Raw genomic sequence first — 22737 nt, 5'->3', positions numbered from 1 at the left:
CTGGAGAAGTCAAATTCATAGAGAAGAAAGTAGAATGGCTGTGATCAGGGGCTGGAGGGAGGGGGTAATAAAGAGCCTTTGGGAATGAAGTTTATGTTTGGGAAAATGAACAAAGTCTGGAGATGGATTATAGTGACTTTTTAAAAACAGTGAATGTATTCTTTCTTTTGTGACTAGCTTGTTTCACTCATTGCAGCATCTATAAAGATCATTCTGTGTAGCATACATCAGAACTTCCATTTTAAGTTTATTTATTTATTTTGATAAAGAGAGAGTGGGGGGAGAGGGGGAGAGAGAGGGGGAGAGAATCTTAAGCAGCCTTTGTGCTATCAGCACTGAGCCCAACGTGGGGCTTGATCTCACGAACTGGAAGATCATGACCTGCGCTGAACGCAAGAGTTGGATGGATGCTTAACCATCTGAGCCACTCAGGCACCCCAAGAACTTTCTTCTTTTTGAGGCTGAATAATATTCTATAGAATGTATTTGCCTCATCTTGTTTATCCATTCATTTAGCAATGTACATTTGGGTTGCTTCCTTCTTTAGGCTATTGTGAATAACGCTGCTATGAACACAGGTATATAAATATCTGTTGAAAAAAAGATGAGGGAAACAAACCACAGAGACTTTTAACAATAGAGAACAAACTGAGGGCTTATGGAGGAAGGTGGGTGGAAGATCGGCTCAATGGGTGATGGGTATTAAGGAGGGCACTTGTGGGGATGAGCACTGGGTGTTGTATGTGAGTGATGAACCACTGAATTCTACTCCTGAAACCAATATTGCACTATATGTTAACTAACTAAAATTTAAATTAAAAAAATAAAATAGATATCTGTTGAATTCCCCGCTTTAGTTCTTCTATGTATAAACTTGGAAATGGAGTTGATAGATCACATAGAATTGTAAGTCTAATTTGGGAGGGAACCACCATATCGATTTCCATTTTGACTACACCATTTTACATTTCTACCAGTAGTGCAGAAGAATTCCAATTTTTCTTTACCTTTGTCAACATTTGTAATTTTGTTTGTTTCTTTGTTTCCATAATAGCTGTCCTAATGGTGATGAGGTGGTATGTCATTGTGGTTTTGGTTTGCATTTCCCTAATGACTAGTGTTTTTGATAATCTTTTCATATGCTTATTGATCATTTATATATCTGGAGAAATGTCTATTGAGGTCCTTTGCCAGTACTGTAAGTGAGTGGTTTGGTGTTTTTTGTTGTATAGTTGTAGGAGTTCCTTATATATTCTTGATATTAACCCCTTTTTCAGAGGTATAATTTGCAAATATTTTCTTCTATTTCATGGGTTGACTATTCACTCTGTTGATAGTGTCTTTGATGCACAAAAGTTTTTAACTTTACTGAGGTCAAATTTATCTATTTTTGTTTTTGTTTTTGTTTCTCGTTGTTGTTGTTGCCTATGTTTTTGGTGTCATATAATGCCAAATCCAATATTGTAAAGATTTTCCCCTATGTCTTCTCCTAAGAGTTTTATAGTCCAGCTTTTAAATTTAGGTCTTTGATCCATTTTGGGTTAGTTTTTGTATGGTTTTTGAGGTAAAAGCCCACTTTCGTTCTTTTGTAAGTGGATATCCAGTTTTCCCAACACAGTTTATTGAAGATTGCCCTTTCCCAATTTAATAGTAATGGTGCCCTTGCCAAAAATCACTTGACCACATATTCAAGGACTCATTTCTAGTTTCTCTATTCTATCCCATTGATCTAGATGTCTTTATTTATGCCATACCATACTGTTTTGATTCTCGTCATTTTGTGTTAAGTTTTGAAATCACAAAGAATGAGGCTTCCTACTTTGTTTTTCTTTTTCTAGATTGTTGCTATGTGGAGTTCATTGAGATACTACATAAATTTTAGGATGAATTTTTCTACTTCTGCAAAAAAACATCATTTAGATTTTGATGGAAATTGCATCCGATCTGTAAATTGCTTTGAGTAGCATTGACATATTGATAATATTAAGTGTTCCAAGCCATAAATCTGTGATATCTTTCCATTTGTTCACTCCTTTCTTTGTTACAGTGTACAAACTTTTAACCCCTGGCATAGTTCATTCCTGAATATTTTATTATTTTGATGCTATTGTCGGTAAAATAATTCTTAATTTCCTTTCTGATTGTTTATTGATAATGTATAAAGTTGCAGCTGATTTTTGGGTGTTGATTTTGTACACTGCAACTTTGCTTAGTTTGTTTATTATACGTTTGTGTTTGTATGAAATTATAGAAATATTCTACACATAAAATCATGTTGCTTTTGAAAAGATAAAATTTTATTTCTTCGTTTCCAATTTAGAAGGCTTTCTTTCTTTCTTTCTTTCTTTCTTTCTTTCTTTCTCTCTTTCTTTCTTTCTTTCTTTCTTTCATTTTCTCTCTCACTCACTCACTCACTCATTCATTCTTTCAAGCTTATTTATTTTAATTGAGCTGCTCTGGTTAGGACTTCTAATTTATGTTGAATAGAAGTGGTGATACCAGGCATTCTTGTCTTTTTCCTGATCTCTGAGGAAAATCTTTCAGTCTTTCACCATAATATATAAAATTAGTTTGGGTTTTTCATGCATGACCTTTATTGTGTTGAGGTAGTTTTCTGCTTTTTTTCATTTGCTGAATGTTTTTCCCCTAAAGGGTGTTGAATTTTAACAAATGTTTTTTTTTTTTTTTTTTTTTTCCCACATCCATTGAGCTGATTTTATGTTTGTTTTTTTTTTTAATTTGTTCTGTTGGCATGGTGTATTTCATGATTGATTTTAACATGTTGAACCTTTCTTGCATTCTAGAAGTAAATCCTACTTGGTTATGTTGCATAATCCTTGTAACATGCTGTTGAATTATGTTTGCTTGTATTCTGTTGAGAATTTTTATGTTAACACACAGAAATATTGGCCTGTAGTTTTCCTTTCTTGTAATGTCTTTATCTGCCTTTGGCATCAGAGTAATGCTGGCCTCACAAAATGAGTTTGGAAGTGTTACTTCCTCTTCAATTTTTTTGGAAGAGTTTCAGAATAATTGGTGTTAATTGTTTAAGTGTATAGTAGAATTTGCCAGTGAAGCCATATGGTCCTGGGATTTATTTTGTTGGGAAATTTTTGATGACTAGGTCAATAGAATTACTAGCTACAAATGTATACAGATTTTTTACATCTTCATGATTTAGTCTTGGTAGGTTGTTTTAGGAATTTATCTGTTTCACCAAAGTTATACAATTTGTTGACACACAATAATTCATAGTAATCTTGCGTAGTCCTTTTGATTTCTATAAAACTGGTAGTAATGCCATCTCATTTCTGAAGTGAGTTATTTGACTCCTCTCTTCTTAATCAGTCTCGCTTAAAGTTTGTCAATTCTGTTGAACTTTTTGTAGAATCAAATCTTGGTTTCATTGATTTTCTTTATTATTTTTTGTTCTCTATTTTATTGATCTCTTTTTCAATTTTTTTTTTTTATTATTTCCTTCCCTTTGGTAGCTTTTAGTGTAGCATACTCTTGTGGTTAATTCAGATATAAACTTATGTTGTTGATTTGAGATCCATTTTTTAATGTAGACATTTATATCTATAAATTACTGCATCATATGTTTTTGTGAGTTTTGTTTTCATTTTCATTTGCCTCAAGATACTTTTAAGTTTCTCTTGTGATTTCTTCTTTCTTCTGATGGCAGCTGTTTAAGAGTAAGTTTTAAAATTTCTACATATTTGGGGGCACCTGGGTGGCTCAGTTGGTTAGGCATCCTACTTCGGCTCAGGTCCTGATCTCGAGGTTCACAAGTTCATGCCCCACATCAGGCTCCATGCCAGGCTCTGTGTTGACAGCTCGGAGCATGGAGCCTGCTTCAGATTCTGTGTCTCCCTCTCTCTCTGCCCCTCCCCCACTCCCACTCTGTCTCTCTCCTCTCTCAAAAATAAACATTAAAAACAAAATTCTACATTTTTGTGGATTTGCCAGTTTTCCCACCTGCTGTTTACGTCCAGTTTCCTTTCACTGTGATCAGAAAAGATACTTTGCTTGATTTCAATCTTTTATAAGCTATTAAAACTTGTTTAGTGACCTAACATGTGGTTTATCCTAGACAATGTTCCATGTGCACCTGAGAAGAATATGTTGTTTCCTTTTGTTGTGGAGTATTCTGTAAATATCTGTTTATATATGTTTATAGTGTTGTTTAACTCCTCCATTTCCTTGTTTATATTTTGTCTAGCTGTTCCATCTACTATTGAAACTGGGGTATTGAAGTCTTCTATTACTGTAGAACTTTATATATTTCCCTTCAGTTCTGTCAGTGTTTTCTTCACTTATTTAGGAGCTCTGATATTTGCGGCATACATGTTTATAATTTTCAAATCTCCTTGATGAATCGATCTTTTTATATAATTAATCTTTTCGTATATTATGTCTTTTTCTTCTCTCTTGAAAAAGTTTTTCATTTAAAATTTATTTTTTCCTAATAATAATCTTATCCTAATCTCATTTGGTTACTATTTGCACAGAATATCTTTTTCTATCCTTTCGTTTTCAATCTATGCATGGACTTAGATCTAAAGTGAGTCTCTTGTAGCATCCCATAATTGTATCCTGTTTTTTTTTTTCATTATGCCAATCAGTCAATCATCTTTACTTTGAGGCATTTAATCTATTTACATTTAAAGTAATTTAGGAAATGGGGAGATTTATTATAATTTTTTCTCTATTTCTTATAGATTTTTTCTTTTCATTCTTTCTTTTCTTTTTTTTTTCTATTCCCCCTTTCCATTTATATTTTCTGTTGGTTACCATGGGAATTATATATAACATTAAAGTTATAACAGTCTATTTTAAAATGATACCATTTAACTTTAATCAATCTTTATCTCACATTGCATTTTTATATTAGATATATTTATAATTTATAATTATAGTTATATTAGAATAAATGTATATTTTCCTGCATTTATCTTTTAAATCCTGTAGAAAAATAAAAAGTGGAATTAAAAACAAAAATTATAATACTGGCTTTTATATTTGTGAATATATTTACCTTTATTAGAGAAATTTATCTTTTCATGTGACTTTGAGTTACTATCTAGAATTTTTCATTTCTTTTAGTTTTAGCATAATATTTTATTTTTATTTAGACAACAAAAGTGCTGCCTTTGCCTACATCTTTTAAATTTGATGGTATAACAGTTCAAGGTGCAAATCCTGAAATAAATCCTCATTTATTATCTACTAATATTGTACACATAATATAGAAATGACTTCAGTCTTTAATTTTATTTTGTGAACTTGCAATAGGTACTTTGAACTATTTTGTTTTTTTTTCTTTTTTCATTTCAACTTGAAGAACTCCTTTTAACATCTTTTGCAGATCAGATCTAGTGGTAATACATTTCCTCAGTTTTTGTTTATCTGAAAATGTCTCAATTTCTCATTTTTGAAGTATAGTTTTACTACATGTTGACTTCTCAGTAGACAATTTTGTTTGCATGTTTACTTTCAACATTATAAATATGCCATCTCACTGCCTTCTGGCCTCCAAGTTTTCTCTGGAGAAATCCACTTATAATCTTACTGAAGACCCATTACATATGATGGACCACTTTTCTCTTGCTCCTTTCAAGATTCTCTGTCTTTGTCTTTTGATAATTTGATTACGTTTTATCTTGACATGAGTTGCTTAGTGTTTAGCATACTTGGAGTTCACTGAACTTCTCATATTTATTATCAACATATTTCCTCAAATTTGGTAAGTTTTCGGCCATTATTTCTTTTTTTTAATGTTTTTTTTTTTTTGGTTTATTTTTGACAGAGAGACAGAGAATGAGCAGGGGAGGGCCAGAGAGAGACATAAACACAATCTGAAGCAGTCTCCAGTCTCTGAGCTGTCAGCACAGAGCCCAATGTGGGGCTCAAACTCATGAACCGTGAGATCATGACCGAAGTTGGCTGCCCAACCAACTGAGCCACTCAGGCACCCCGGCCATTATTTCTTAAAGCAAGTTCTATAACCTCTTCTCTCTTTCCCTCCTGGGACTCCCATATGCAAATATTGTCCACCTGATTTGTCCAATATGTGCATTAAGCTCTATTCACTGATTTTTTTCTTCTTGTTAGACTCAGTAATTTCAAATGACTTGTCTTCAAGTGTGTTGATTATTTTGCCTGTTCAAGGATGCTGTCCGATCTGCCTAGTGAAATTTTCAGTTCATTTTTTACTTTTCATCTGCAAATTTCTGTTTGATTCTTTTTTTTATATATTTTTTATCACTTTACTTATATTTTCACTTTACTCATATATCATATTCCAGATTTCCTTTAATTATTTTTCTGTTTTCCTTTAGCTCTTTGAACATATTTAAGGCAATTATTTTAAAATATTTGTCTAATAAATCTAATACTTGTATTTCTTTAGGAACAGTTTCTGAAGATTTATATTGTGCTTTGAGTAGGCTTCCGCCCACCCCTGTTGTGTTGTATTCCGGGTGGTATTTTGTTGAAAACTGGGGACTTAAAACCACAGCTTCTTTCTAGTTGTGAAAGACCTAGATGTCATCTTCTTCCAATACAAGGTTGTTTCACATACATTGAAAATCTGTTGTCTAGTGTAGCTACCTTTGAATTATGTTAGCGAGGCCCTCTGGATAACTTGCTGCAGCTTCTGCATTAGCATTTGCACCTGCTTCACCTTTTAAGTTTACATTATGGAAGCAGCTTCTTTCCTTAAACCTCATGAATCAAGCTCTGTGTATCTCATACTTCTCTTCAGCCTCGTCCCCTCCCTCAGCCTTTAGAGAATTGAAGACAGTTGGGGCCTTGCTCTGGATTAGGCTTTTGCTTAAGGTAACGTTGTGGCTGATTTGGTCTTCTATCCAGACCACTCGAACATTCTCCATATCAACAATAAAGCTGTTTCACTTCCTTATTGTTCATGTGTACACTGGAGTAGCACTTTTAATTCCTTCAAGTACTTTCCCTTTGCATTCACAATTGGGCGGTTTGGTACAAGCTATCTTGGCTTTTAAAACGCCTTCCTCACTAAGCTTAATCATTTCCGGTTTGTTTTTTTTTTTACCTTTAAATGTCTTTTTTTTTTAATTTTTTAACGTTTATTTAGTTTTGAGAGTGAGAGAGAAAGCACAAGCAGAGGAGGGGCAGAGAGATAGGGAGACAGAAGATCCGAAGCAGGTTCCGCGCTAACAACCATGAGCCCAGTGTGGGGCTCGAACTCACAAACTGTGAGATCATGACCTGAGCCAAAGTTGGACTCTCAACAGACTAAGCCAAGTGCTCCAATCATTTCTATCTTTTGATTTACAGTGAAAGACATGTGACTCTTCCTTTCACATGAACACTTAGAGGCCATTGTAGGATTATTTACTAATTGGCTTAATTTCAATATTGCTGTATTTCAGAGAATGAAAGGCCGAGGAGAGGGAGACAGACAGAATGGCCATTTGGTGGAACAGTCAGAACACACACAACATTTAATGATTAAGTTCACTGTTTTATGTGAGCATGGTTTGTGGCACCCTGAAACAAATACAAAAAACAAGGTTACTGATCACAGACCACCAATATAGATATGATAATGAAAAAGTTTGAAATATTGTGAGGATTATGAAAATGTCACATAGAGGCATAAAGTGCTGGTGGAAAACAGTGCTAATATACTTGTTCAGTGCATTTTGCCCCAAAACTTCAATGTGTAAAAAAATGTAGTATCTACAAAATGCGATAAAGTAAATTGTAATAAAAAGATATATACCTGTCCTTATGATAGGTCTTTAGTCCCTATATTCTAAATCTATGGCTTTCTCTCCTCTGTTTTTATCTCTTATTTTTTTCATTGTAGTTCTCTTTGTTTTTACCCCTCAGATTCCTTCATTTCAATTAAATAATTCTCTTTTGAAAATTTTTAAAAAGTAGTCTTTGATTTTGGATGCTTTTGTCTTTTCCTTGGATTTCTTTCCTCAGTTCAGGCAATTTGATTTCAAATTTCCACGTGTGTATGTATGTGGGTACACATCTGTTTCTTTGTTTTACAGTTTTATTAAGAAATGATCAGGGGCGCCTGGGTGGCTCAGTTGGTTAAGCATGGGACTCGGCTTCAGATCAGGTTAGGATCTTGCCGTTCGTGAGTTCAAACCCCACACTGGTCTTTGCACTGACAGCATGGAACCTGCTTGGGATTCTCTTTCTCCCTCTATCTCTCTCAAAAGAAAAAGAAAAAAAGAGAGAGAGAGAAAGAGAGAGAATCCATATACCACACAATGCACCAATTTAAAGTATGTGGCTCAATAGTTTTTAGGATATTCACAGAATTTGCAACCATCATCATAATGTAAATTATGAGCATTTTCATCACCCCCCAAACAAAACATGTTTTGATTATTTTGTCACACAGAGTCAGACTTTCTCCTTTAAGAATGATTCTATATGTGTTCTCCTACTTTAAGGACTCTATCACTCTATCTATTTCATCAATAACCTTCCTGTTTCTCTTAGAAAAGGTATGTAGAGTAGGCTACAGTAATTTTGGATGTTTTTCCCCTTATACATGTAAACTGCAGTTTTTAGCAAACTGTATTTCCTAATTGTGCTCCAGGCACAGGTTACAGTTAGTTTTATTTCTTCTAAGGTTGTATGGGAAAACCTCCCATTTAGGCGCTAGTCATTATTCTATCCAGTGTTTTCTTAAAAATGGGTGACTTCCCCTCATTTGTTTGGTTCTGCAAAACTGTTAGATTCATTGTGGTAAATAAACTAAATGATCTTACAGACAGTAGTTTTATATAATTATTTATGTCATTGCTATAACATTTGACTGATTTTACTATTTTACACAAAAACATTATAGTTTGGGCTAAGTTTCCGACATAGAGATTACTAGTACTCATCATCATATCTGCTTTCCCTTTTCTTGCACAAAACAGGCTGCACGTTCAATATTTCTTTTAATTATGTGGGATCATGTGGGTATTTCTGGTCATGAAAATGAGGAGTGGAAGAAATGTGTTATTTCTAGACTAAGGTAGAAAGTGAGTAACTAGAGAGTTCTATTCTCTCTTCCCCTGCCAGAACAATAATAAAGCTTCACTTTGTGAGAGAAGAGCCACAAGATGGAAGTAGCTTGAATCACAGAGTTTCCACATGGGAGACAGCTTTTGTTGAGAAATACCTGAAATCACATTGAACTTGGAATGAGTAAAAAAATGAACTTTTGCTTTGTGTAGTCGGTGAGATTTTGGGGGTGATTTATTCCTACAGCATAAGTCTAGCCTACCCTGACATAGATAGAAAGTTTAGAGGTTGAAACAACCTCCTCAGAGCAAAAATAGGTTCCCAAGTTTCCATGTTTCACAGGAAAAAAAATTAGCCTTTCCACATAACTCGAAGAATCATTAAATTGGCAAAGTTCTTTAGTGGAAAAAGTTAAAGAAAAGTCCTCATACATAATGCAATTAGGAAAGTGAAAACTTCTTACATCCTTCTGAAAGTCATATTTTTCTATATATAAGCTGTCAAATAAAATGACATACTAAAGTAGAAATTTGCTAGTTTACTTAATACCTTAAAAGAATGAACAACCAGCATATTTGCATATCAGGTTTGCTGAAAGGAGACATATTGAAAATTGGACACTTGTAAGCAGTGCTTTACGAGACCTTTGCAGACCTCCAAGTTTGTGAAAATCACTAAAATATATAAATCCCGCCATGAAATACTATCTCATTTTAATGATTAAGTTTCAAAACAGCAAAGTATGAAATACTATTTATTTGATTTCAATTAATTTAACTTGGCAGAAATTTATTTTTTTCTAGTAAAATAGCCTATATTTTATAATTTTACATATCATTAATGTAGTGATATTTATTACGAATTTAAACTGAATTGGCAAAGCTAAAATAGGAATGGTAACAGACTGATTGCTGCTGTATTTTATGTGCGTGTGTTCACTACAAACAGCATGAATGTATATTTAGAAACAGATTTTCTTTCATTATTGAACGGTGCAATTCTAACTGAAATTTATTCTGCCTATGGATCATCAGTTTGTGTTTTCTGCCTTGGTAGGGAATACTTTCTCGGTTATGTATTCAACTGATGCCTCCTTTCCTATTAACTTCGCATTATGCAAATTAATATGCTTCCGAAAATTCTTGAACCTATCTTTGCTCACAAGATTGGTTGCTTCAAATGCTGTGCTGGGACCTTCAGCACCTGTGGTTACATGGAAACATTTTTTTTAAAGGCTTCTGACTTCTTCCCAAATTATATTTGCATCTAGAATTACATGTTTCCTGTGCACATCTTCATATTACACATTAATTACCTTTTTAACTGTCATAAATTATTATCTTTTAAGCTGTGGACTCCGTATAGCCTGGCACATTGTATAAAATAATTTATTTTTATTTCTAGATAGAGTTATGTGAGATAACTATGTAGAGTTATCTGAGTCACAACCACATTTATCAAAACCCATATGCTATATTTTATATATCTATGTATCTATGTTCCAGTTAAGGTCCTTTGCTTTCACAGTTTGATTTTCATATCTTGCAAGAAACATTATCTTGCTATTCTAGGTGATTTTCAAAAATGCATGTTATTATTTACTACTTTTTAGCTTTTAACACAGTGTACTAGATATGGAACACATAGCTGAAATGAGTAAAGCTCTACTTAAACATAGATGTTGTTCAGATTTACTCATTAGCTAAGTGAAAAGATCCTATAATGGAGACTCCAAAACAGTTACAAATAAATATCACATAAACACACATAAGTGCATAAACCCACACATATCATAGAATTCTTTAGTCTCTGCTCAATACTTGCTTTTAATTTCCCTGAATACCAAGAATGTAGTTAGCATATCTTTTTTTAATACTAGATGGCTAGATTTCAAACTATTCTCATATCTCCAGAAGCAGGAGATAAGCAGGAAGGCACTTGTTTCTGTTCCCTAACTCCAGGTAACGCCAACGAAAGCTGGTCTCTTTTACATATTTTGTATATTTGTTTTACATAAAGAAAGGCATACAAAATAATAACTTAAAAATGAAATGCAGCGGGGCACCTGAGTGGCTCAGTTGGTTGAGTGTCCAACTTCGGTTCAGGTCATGATCTCATGGTTCGTGGGTTCGAGTCCCGCATGGGGCTCTGTGCTGACAGCTCAGAGCCTGGAGCCGGCTTCGGATTCTGTGTCTCCGTCTCTCTCTGCCCCTCCCCCACTTGCTCTGTGTGTGTGTGTGTCTCTCTCTCAAAAATAAATAAACATTAAAAAAATTTTTTTAAAAATGAAATGCATTTTCATGAATGAAAATGAAACAGCAAAGGTGCTACCAATTTGTAATTCATTTGGATTCTATATTAGCGCATATTGATTTAAGTATACTTAATATAGTATAGTAGACTGTCCAGCCCAAAAATTTGATCACCAAATGATCAAATGATAAAAAGCTAATATAGAATATATTAGAAACTGTTCTTTCTCAGTCAAATGTTTTCAAAAACATTTCGTTAGGCTACTTTTCTCTATCTTGTATCAGTAAATAACATCCAAGGAGTCAAATCAAACCTTCCTGATGAGGCTTCTAAATTTTTCTTCTTGTGTAGGGTAGTTAGTGAACTAAGCACCCTACAATCGGAAATTCTTCTTCAGAATTTAATGTGCAAACAATCCCATTCCCTATGTAACATAATCAAAACATTTGTAAAAATGTGTAAGTCTATAAATGAATGGGTTTTGTCATTCACATGAAGACTTGCCCTAAAATTTGGGTGTCACATTTTTAGCAATATATTATTCAGTCAGTATAGGTTACACATTTGTTTCTTGCCAAAACCACTAAACTTGTATCAGAATTATCTCAGAACCGTCATAAATATTTATATGTTTGCCTGATTTCTTATGTTTTTTATCCAGCAGTTTGGGAGTTGTTTTGCAATATTTTATAAGCTTGCTCAAATGATTAGTTTGAGTACCAACATTTGTAAAACTCTGCTCCAATCAAAATTCTAACCATTTGAATACCATCCCAGGAATCAGAAGAAACAGAATCAGTATAACTAGGCATTTAGAGTTTTGTTTTCACGTGTATATCTTAGACCCTCTTTTTCTTTTCTTTTTCGTTTTCTTTTCTTTTTTCCCCCCCATGAACCACCTGCTTTAGAGTTTGAGAGTTTGGTTATTGATTCTCTCATACTCAGTTAAGAGGTTTCGGTAGGACCCAGAATTTTCATATAAAACAGGTTCCCTAAGTGAATCCTTATGACTCAAGTCTTTCAATTATTACCCTCTACCCATTTATTTATTAAATAAATATTTTGATTTTTTATTATTCCTGGTGTTTCCCTTGATTTCTCAAGGCACATGATTTTCATTATCCTGTATCATACCTTACACTTGACTACATTTCCCCACCCAATAATAAGATGGGAGACATGCCACAAAAATAATTCTGGAGAGTGTGTTAAGGGCTACATAATTTTTTAAATTTTTTGTAATGTTTATTTATTTTCTAAAGAAAGAGAGAGAGACAGAGACAGAGTGCAATGGGAGAGAGCAGAGAGAGAGGGAGACACATAATTCCAAGCAGACTCCAAGTTCTCAGCTGTCAACACAGCTGACAAGACGGAGCTTGAACTCATGAACCACGAGATCATGACCTGAGCTGAAGTCAGATGCTTAACTGACTGAGCCACCCAGGTGCCCCCAGGGCTGCATAAATTTAAAGGGTATATCCTTTCTCAGATTTACTAGTGCTCTTTCTCCCAGTAAATAAGGAAAAGAGAAGGGAAATAAACACATATACATACCATCTCTTTGACATATTTAATCTTCTTCATAACACAGTCTTTATTAACCATGATTTGCATTTGAAAATACAGATTTCCCAAGAGTATAAGTAACTTGAACAAGTTCATGAAGCCCATAAATGGCAGAAGTAGGATAATAATTGATATCTTTCTGATGCCAAGTCCTATGAACTATTTTACACTATGCTACAAAAGAGAATGGTAATAATAGCGGAAGAACAGAAATGTATTGTGTAATGCTAGACTGGATTCATTATTTGATCATTCTCTTAGTAATACTTGTGCTGCAAATGTCTGGAATTTTGTTTAATACCAACATTAAAACCTGCAGCTGTTTTATTTTAAAAATATATCTCCATTTTTGTATGCCATATCCTAAAAATTGTTTTATTATTGAATTATGTTCTCAATTACTTGGAATATTGAAAGAAGAATTTTAATATTTTAGGAAAAGACAAAGTTAATGATATTTCAGGACAGTTTTGAAAGATGAATTCGAAAGGAAAGAGTGAAACAAAACATGTGAAGGATGTTCCCTGAACATTTGTGGAATAATAAGAAAACCTACTAACTTTAATCATAAGCATGTAAGATCCCTCTCATGCTCATCCACCATCAGATAAGCATATAAAATGTAACATAATTCAAATTTTCCAAATTATATAATGACTATGATATAAACAACTTGATATAAAACTTGGATTTCCCTGATAAAGTATCTCTTGATATTATGTTTAATACTAAATTTCAACTAGAACTTAGTATTGAGCACTCTGTTTGAGGACATTATTTAAACCACCCATAAAGACATATTCAAAAATATTTAAATTTTATTTTTGTATTCTTTAAGGTAATGCTTCTATATGAGAAATGTTGATATTGTGTAAGTCTGTTCAGAGCAATACCTTCCGTTTATTTGCAATCCACATTAGATGAATGTAACCTATGTGGTCTTATGGAAGCAATCAGACTTTGAAGCCCATAAATCATTTGCCTTATTTTATCCTGTACTGAACCATCTGAAGCTTTCTTAGTCTCATTTATTTTCCTTTTCATCCTTTATTCTATTCTCCTTATCTCATTTTGCTTTTCATATTACTGTCTATTTTCTTGAAGAATTATGCTTAAGCAGAAGGGTATGCTACATTGACAACAAATAGGAATTTCTATCAGCAGATACAAAACGTACACTAGCCCTTATCAGTTCTCATCGCATTGACACTATCAAGTACAGGGCAGTTACAATAGTGTAGTTTAGATCACCTCACTTAGTCTAAATCCTGACCATGGTGTGAACATTGGTTTATGGAAGAAGTCTGTAAGTAGAAATCTCTTAGCATACGAAGGGGAAATGTTTAAAAATTAAGTTAATGATAACCTTAATGAAAGAAATTCCTTGATGTGCACACTTTAACCATATAAATTCAATTTCAATTAAATGTGAAGGCTTAATAAATTTTCATTTTAGATTAAGTGCTCTGGATTCTTTGTGTATACTGCTGTATCTATGCCTTGTTTCTAAACTAGCTAGCTGCATTAAATCTAGTTATTGTAATCGTCTTTATAGTATATTCTGTCACTAGAGTCAAATACATGCTCAGTAAGCACTCAAAAGAGAATCATTTCGGATGTTGAGAAAATGATGGCTATTATTTTGCACTTGATGGATTATTTTAAAAAGATTATTTTGTGTTAATGTTTAGCTCTTTATATACAATTTAAAGTAATATTGTTTTAAATTAATCATTGAATATATATATATATATATATATATATATATACACACACACACACAATTCATTTTAACAAAACATAATGTATGGAAATACATTTTTTTAAACTGGAGACAGTCATTTATTTTTAGAGAAATAAGGGGCCTTAGGCTCTATTTCAGATTCTATTACTCTCCAGTTGGGATTTTGGGTAAGCCACCATACCTTACTTTCTTGTAAATTCTACAGCAATAAACTGAGGTTTGTAAACTTTTTTTTTAGAGTCTATGATTTAAGTTATGAGCAGTTAAAAAAAAAAAACAAACACTTGTACAGCGTGAAAAATCTCCCTGGATAGGTAATTTTGTTCAGTTATCTTTTCTTTTCTGTTTCATATTAACCTTTTGTTCACATAGTCTGGCACTGTCTCTGATCTAAAGCATGTCCATTATTGGCATATATTCAGTATAAATAGTGTGAGAAAAAGTGTTATGGAAGGAAATGCACATAAGAGCCAAAATCTGCTATGCCTATTATGTTTTCCCTCTTGTACCTGGAATATGAGCATTGGTTTTTCCGTGAAATGAAAATGGGTAAAATATTTAAGACTACAGTAAATATATTGTGTAACTTTTGATTACTATCTCATATTACAGATGTCTAAAATAAATGTTCCCTCTGCTTTTTCTTATAATACCCAATAGAGCTGTGCTCCTTTCTGGAGGCTCTAGGGATGACTGTCATGTCAAGCTCATTCAGTTGGCAAGATTCATTTTCTTTCACTTGTAGGATTAAGGAAACTATTCCCTTGCTAATGATCATGGAAGGGCTGGCCTTTGCTGCTAGAGGCTACCCCATTTCTTCGCATGTTTCCATTATCTCCCTCTTTTTTCAACAATGGCAGGTGGTATCTTTCTCATGCTTCGTATCTCTCCCCTTAAATTTCATCCTTCTGATGGATTCCCAAAGTAAAAACAAAGCCATTGCCTTATTAAATTTTTCTCAATATTTAGTAAATTTCAGTGTGCAGTACTTGCATCAATCTTGTTATTTTTTTGAATTTCTTAAGATAACCATTTCCCCACAACAAATTTATAAACTCGACACACTCTGTTGTTTTAAACCACCAGGTTTGTGGCGATTTTTTATAGATGTCCCAGGAAATTAATTAATTAACTAATTAATTAATACATTATGTATAAGAAATTCTAGAGTGGGCAAAACTAATCTATAGTCACAGTAGCAAATATTGCCTGAATCAGGGACTACAGAATATATATGTAAATATATATAGAGAGAGGCTGTGTTTATGATAACATGAATGAATACATGTTATATATAAGTGTAATATATATACATATACATATATGTATAATATGTCATAACTCATGGAACGACACAATTAAAATAACATTGATTATACTTCAGTAAGTTGGAAATATGTTTTCTGAGTTCATTGCTTGCTTAATCTTATAGACAAATCATCACATCACATTGTGGGTAGGACCAAATGGTCAAGTCCTATGACTTGAGTCCTATGGTCTCACTCTATTTATGCCTGGATTTATTCTATATCTTAAAGAGGTTCACAACCTGGGAAACAGTGCAATAGCCATCATAGGTCTCAGATGTGTTCTTTGTTCTCTAGTGGGTCACTACCTTTATTTTGCCATGTCACTATTGAAATGTATGTGATTACAAATTATGCCAGTTTCTGCACATGTGAAAAGTCACAAACAATAATGAAACAATTTCCTTTCTTTTGAGTAACAGAAGATGGTCAGTCAATGCAAGACAGTGAAGCAGTAACCATGAGCAGCTTGTGCTGTTTTTATTTAATAATAATCTCTGAGCATAGCTGAGAAATCAACTTACTACTCTAATAATTCTGCAAGAGAGAGTGAACAATTGATTGTATTAGTAATTTGAGGAATATTTATTACTTTCTGAGCAGCCAAAATGTCAGTATATTTCCTTGTCTCTAAATCAGGGTTGACATATGGGAAGGAACTCTTACACTGGATTGCAGAGGATATAAAAACAGCACAAAGACATAGATAGAAATTGTAAAAAGTTGTCAGCATAAGAGGAGTCTAGAGCAGGCAACAAGGAAAATATTAATTCGCAAACAGGCTTCCTACTTTACTTTAAGCTTCTCTCCCTACTACCTCTTCCTTTACCTATCTTGATTCTGTTACTTTTATGTAAATCCAAAATTATGTTTTGGCATGGCCAGAAAAATATTCACGAATACACATGATTTTATAAGGCAAAACAACTATGTCATTGACTAGAACAATAAGAGATAGGGAAGCCTTATAGTTCGCCTTATAGAATTTCAAAACTGCCTTCATAGTATAACTTTTGCAAACGATAACATGAAGAACTTTGTCCTAACCCTTAGATCTAGAGCTTAGACTTGGGCATTTGGTTGTTTTCACAGGCATTTTAACTTGTTGGCCCTAATATGTGTTTTCTTCTTATTTTACAATGCACATATATAATATTGCCAATATGGGTACAAGATCAGATGTAGAGTATGATGGAGAAGCTGACCAATTGGCTGCCAGATTTATTTTAGTGAATGATATATGGTATCATATATCATTTCCCAAAGTAAATGATACATGATAAAAATATACAAGTGACTAGATGCTAGCTTAGTGAAGAGGCTGAGGCAAGTGGATCTTAACAGAGGGAACTGCATATTCATATATCTAGTGAAAGCATCTAATAAAGGAGTATGGTATTTTGAAAGAACAAAAAATATTACTGAAGAGAGCGTAGGAAGAAGACTTCTTGAAAGATGTAGTTAGGTACAAGAAGAGCAAGCAAAGAGAAAGGATTATGATTTGACTTTTCCTAAGAGCAAAGAAGCGGTTTTAGGTTTTCATGAAGGGAGTGAAATGCCCGAAAGGTCATCCTGTGCTGGAGGATTTTCCAAATTTGGGGCCCAGGGTAGTATCTTCCTCACCAACCTAGCATTACTGAGTACAGGAAGTAGCAGTGGTAGTTTGAGGGAGATCAAAGCTCCCCTGACCCTCAGAGGTTATGTGTACATGTTCGAGGCCAAATTCCTGAAGCAGTAGGCTGTAGTCTGTAAGGCCAGAGGCTTTTAACACTATAAACATTGGCAACAAAATGTCCATTACTCTTTTTTTTAAATAATAAAAATCTTTTTTTTTTTTCTTTCAGAGACAGACACTCACTCACTTGATATGGAACTTAACTCTCATGCCTACATTGATGAACCTGCAACCTAAACTAGTCAGAGTATCCATAATAATTAGCTCACAGGTAGACACGAATTAAGCAGAAGCACAGCTATTTGAGGCAATTAAGATGGATATTGAGGGAGGAGGTTAGCTTTTATTATTTCTTAATTGTCAGCTAAAGTAGCATTGTAAGTCTACAAGTTTTATTAGTGATTTCTGTCATAATACAGAGAGAAATTAACTGATTTTATTTAAGCTAGTTGGAGATTTTACGCTTTCCTTTGCAACTGCAAATATCCTGATATATGCATTAATGAAAAGAGAAAGTTACTTGGTATTAGAATATAATAACATTTTAATAGATTATACATAAACCTATAATTTCATATGAATATATGTATGTATAGTGTTACATGATAACTTCTAATTTACAACAGAAAATCATAATCAGAGAATATTAGAGGCAAAATAATTAAAACCACAAAGCCAATATATATTGAGTATGTGTCAAGTGCTGAATGTAGAAATGAGATGAACTAACACATTTTAACAATTTCAGGTCATGTCCTGATGGTATATACAAATATTTGAAGCATGTACAAAATCTATGAACTGTATTGTTGTGTGTTTAACAGCCTTCGCTCCATCCTTCGTATTGATGTTCTATTTTAACATTAGATCAAAAATACTTTGTCCTAAAGCAGAACAACCTTTCAAATGTGATATTTGCATTCTTTATAAGATTAGTGCAGGAGCCTCAGGATTTTCTGAGCCTTTTGTAAAGATTGGTTTGAAGGCCAAAGTACACATCACTGTATTCCAGGTGACATATCTTGTTCTCATTCATGAATTAAATATCATATGCCAACTTTATAAGTTTATATGCAGTGAATATACCTGAACAGTTCCTTAATTGTTTGGTCAGAAGAAACACATTGGAAAGTGTGTGTTACAGTATCAACATTATCTAATGTTTTCCATTTCCCAAAATAGTAAAATAAGAAATATCATCCTCAATACAATAACATCTAACATGGTATTCTACCTGCATAATTCATTGAAAGTAATAAACACTATCTGGATGCTAACAGATATATTGAATCAATGATGATGGCAGTCCATAAAAATGTTTACCACTTTCACTCAAGTCTATATAGAGCCACTGACAATTATATAGATAGGAAACACAAAAGAAATATTAAATATATTTTTAAATTTAAGATAATGTAATTATACTTATAGGTAATGACTAATAAGACTATTGCACAGAAAGACAACATTGTTTGAAATTCAATACTTTTGTTTTGAAGCCTCCGTGGAATTAATTTCAGTGGTTGTGAGTATATTATACACCTATGATTCAGATAAATGGGGTTCAATTAACCACAAATCAATAGGGAAACCCCAAATGTCTTTTTTGTTTCTTTAGAACATTTAGAATGTTAACATTACCGGGACCCAGACCATATCAAGCATATAAATTTGCTAACTACCCAGGCATTGGGTAATAGGCATACAGACCTTGGTCTCCACTGTGGACCCTGCAGTGGCCCATGAACTGGCTCCTGTACTTCTCCACCTCTGGGAGCCCCCAGAGAACACAGGATTAGACAATCAGCCATGGATGAGAGAGTCTCTGTGGAAGTCCAGTAATCCAGTAGAATAGTTCCATACACTATTGGAAGAAGAAAAATTTGAGTATGGATGCATTAGAGAGGGTAAGAGGAGTAGTTTGACTTTATCTGTATGACACCTTCCCCAAGATGGCACAGGTTGGTGCTAAAAGAGACCGTTTTGGCCCATGATTTCTCATTGGATGTGATTGGGCATCCAGATTCCTAACTGTGAAGGCTGCTACCAAAGAGACCAATATCTCTCAAAAAACAGAGAGTACTGAGTCATGAGCTGCATGACTGTGGGGAGGGAAGATACTGGGAGTGTAGCTGATAGGAATCTCAGAGGGCATTAGATTCCATCAGGAGGGCTGTCCATCAGCTGCTGGGTATGCCTCACCTGTGGATCCCCCAAACCGGCCTATGGGCACCAGTAGTGCTCTGTGCATCTCACCCACACACAGCCCCAACAATTCACTGTGCACACTCCATTAACTGTGTAAGAACGAACTTTGGTATTGACTAGTGAGCTTGTGCAGAAGAGCAGTCTGAATCTGCAGGCCAATAAGAGACCACAAATCTCAGCTTTAGCATGACCACTGGGAAAGCAAATGGGAGGCTGTGAGCAACCTGCTTGGCATTGAGAGAAGGTACCTGAGCTTACAAATTCTTCCACAAGAGGAAATGTAGAACAGGTATATCCGTGGAAGATTTGAAAAAGCCTCAGAATCCCCAGCAGGGCAGGCATAAGGTATTTCTCTACTGAAGAAATTAAAGGCTGGAGGGACTGACTGCTACTTCAGATATGAAGATAAACACGGGGAAGACTTCAAGGAACATGAAAATCAAGGAAAATTGACAGCAACAAAGAATCACACAAATCTTCCAGTAACCAATCCCCCAAACACGGAGAGCTGTGATTTACCTAATAATGAATTGAAAATAGCTCTTTCTTTTCTGGTGATGAGGAATTTTAAGAGCCACTCTCCCACCAATTTTCAATATACAATACAGTACTATTAACAGTAGTCACCATGCTGTACATTTATTGTATCCTTAAGACTTATTTATTTTATATCTGGAATCTTGTTCTGTTTCTTTTGCGTCCTTGCCCAGCCAGGTTCCTACCTGCGCCTGGAGGGGCTAGATACCACATCAAGGGCATAGCCCCTGCTGTGGCCACCACACTGCCCCAGATGGAGTAAGTGCTCCCAAGGAAGACAGTGCCTCATCTCGGTGGTGACCTCAACCAGCAAGTGCAGGGGTGGTGGAGGACAGAGAGGGCGCCTGGCTGGAAGGCGGGGACTCCCTGCCACCAGCTCCCCACCTGCGACCTACTCCACCAGCCCACCAACCCGTGGTGGGCTTCAACCAGTGGTGAAGGTGCAGAGTTAGTGCCCCTCAAGGAGTGAGCCTCAGCTCCAGCAGAGGGGCGGGAGTCCCATTGGGAGCTGGCCCAGTGAGGGGCATCAAGCTGGCGTCAAAGGGCCAGCGGGGCCAGAGTGGCGGGGACCTGGAGTTACCCACCCCCCCCCCCCCCAACCCGCAGAGAAAGCACAAGTGCCACTACACGTATGGCATATGGCGAGGAGTTGACCAAAATCCTTGCATCTCAAGGCATACCTGAAAACTCACACAAGTGAGGCCCTGCGCCGGCAGCTGGCAGGACTACAAGTTCTCCGCCAAGTGCACCACCTTCAAGAAGCGCTGCAGAACAGAGCACCTGAAGAATCTCACCCTGCCTCCCGCCAACTGCCACCTCGGCCCACTGCGACAGCTCCGCGGGGGTCCGTGTACTGTGGCCCAGCCTCTGGCAGCCTCTCGCGAGCCCTAAGGTGTTCGCCACGCGTCCTGTGGACCCCGAGTCTGAGGACCCTCCTCCCTTACTATGTCCTTAAGCAGATGCTCTCACCCCCTTTCGTGATCCCCTGTCTTTTACTTTCGTAAAAAGAGGGAGAACTTTACGAAGTCAACAACAACAGGAAAATTCCCTTCATCTCAGGTAGCAAAGTAAATTTTGGGAGAAAAATCATAAAAACACAATCCACAAATTTTACAACAGACATACCCACGGGAAGTGAGTTTCAGCGGTGATGATTGATCCCCTTTTTCTCAGATAAGGACATGTTCCAAGAGGTCAGTGAGGACATCCCCTTCCTATAGCCTCACTCTACATATTTGCACTCCAGAATTTTCTGTGTAGTTGGAGAACACACTGGGGACAAAACAGGCAAACCATCACAAGTGGAGCTCAGGGTCTGGCCTGTGGGTTAGTCCATGGGCCAGCTTGGAGCTGACATGGTCACTGGCATTTGTGTTTCCTGGGCAGATGTTAATCAGCGGGCCCTGCATCTCCCTCTTCTTGCCCCCAGTGCAGCCTGCAGCCTCTGCGCCAGCGGGCCTGGATGGTCTCAGAATGCACAGGTTCCGAGTTGAAAGTGTTAATCCGTAACATGCTAAGGAGGCCAACACCAGGGAGACCACAGATGTATCTGCCCTCCTTGGGGGCCTTGCTTGTCTCTCTCTCTCCCTGCCTCAAGGAAGGAGACTCCACAGGAAGCTTACCTGCAATCCGCACCCCCCCCCCCCACACCCGCTCGGCAGACCATTGGGTCATTTGATGTCCAACGTGACAGGCCGAGGCCACACCCACTTGGTACTCTGCCTGTCAGTGGTAAGTGCTCCTCACAGAGATGCCCTTTATTCGTGTCCCTGAAGAAGGCATATGGAGCCCTTTCACTATTATGCCAGTGGTGTAATACCTAGTGGGTTTTCTTTCAAGGACACCACACACCCTCACCTCTGCATCAAGTCTGAACCTACATCCGCAAGCCAAGAATACAGCCCTGCATGCATTCCCTCCATCTATATTTCTCTACCACCTCCATCTCCAAATTTACTTATCACTTAAGATATCTGGAGACATTTTGTGATGTCACAAAGAAAGGGGAGGAGTACTTTCCCTAGGGATCAATTTGCACAATGCCGAAGAAAGGGCCAGTTTTCAATAAAATAGTGCCCCAAAAATGTGATTTGAAAACGTGATAGAGCAAAGATTGCAGATTGTGTCTAGATCTCTGTCTCCTGTGCTAAATGGTGGTGGGAGGGTGGTGGCAATGGATTTCAATGCCTGTGTTCATCCAGGGGTACAATGACATCCCTCCCTCCCACTATGAACTGAGATCCAGGCAGCTGCAGGGAAAATGATCAAGGCAGGAAGGAGCAGCATCAGAAAATGGGGAGTTGTGTTGATCACTTATTGACCAAAGTTACTTCTGAGAGGGAACAGAAACAAAGGGACTGGAAGGAGGGACTTCCTTTGACACTTACCATGCTGTCTCAATGACTGTTAACATTTCCTACAGGTCT

General features: G+C 35.9%; 1 long non-coding RNA gene across 2 annotated transcripts in view; it reads right to left on the bottom strand.

Annotated features, from left to right (window-relative positions):
• LOC122217171 overlaps window positions 1-22737 on the bottom strand; it is a 61959-nt gene that overhangs the window by 10983 nt on the left and 28239 nt on the right. The window contains exons 1-2 of one of the 2 annotated variants that reach the window (XR_006201330.1): window positions 20992-21119; window positions 19277-19430 (exon numbers count right to left, since the gene is read on the bottom strand). This is a non-coding gene — a long non-coding RNA (uncharacterized LOC122217171). Of the gene's footprint in view, window positions 1-19276; window positions 19431-20991; window positions 21120-22737 lie in introns of those variants that run through there. The other variant, XR_006201331.1, reaches the window with a different exon arrangement.

Source organism: Panthera leo, chromosome B1 (genome assembly GCF_018350215.1).
Source record: "Panthera leo isolate Ple1 chromosome B1, P.leo_Ple1_pat1.1, whole genome shotgun sequence".
Taxonomy (NCBI): Eukaryota; Metazoa; Chordata; class Mammalia; order Carnivora; family Felidae; genus Panthera; species Panthera leo.
Note: the sequence above shows the minus strand (reverse complement) of the source record. Positions and strands in the feature narration are given on the sequence as shown.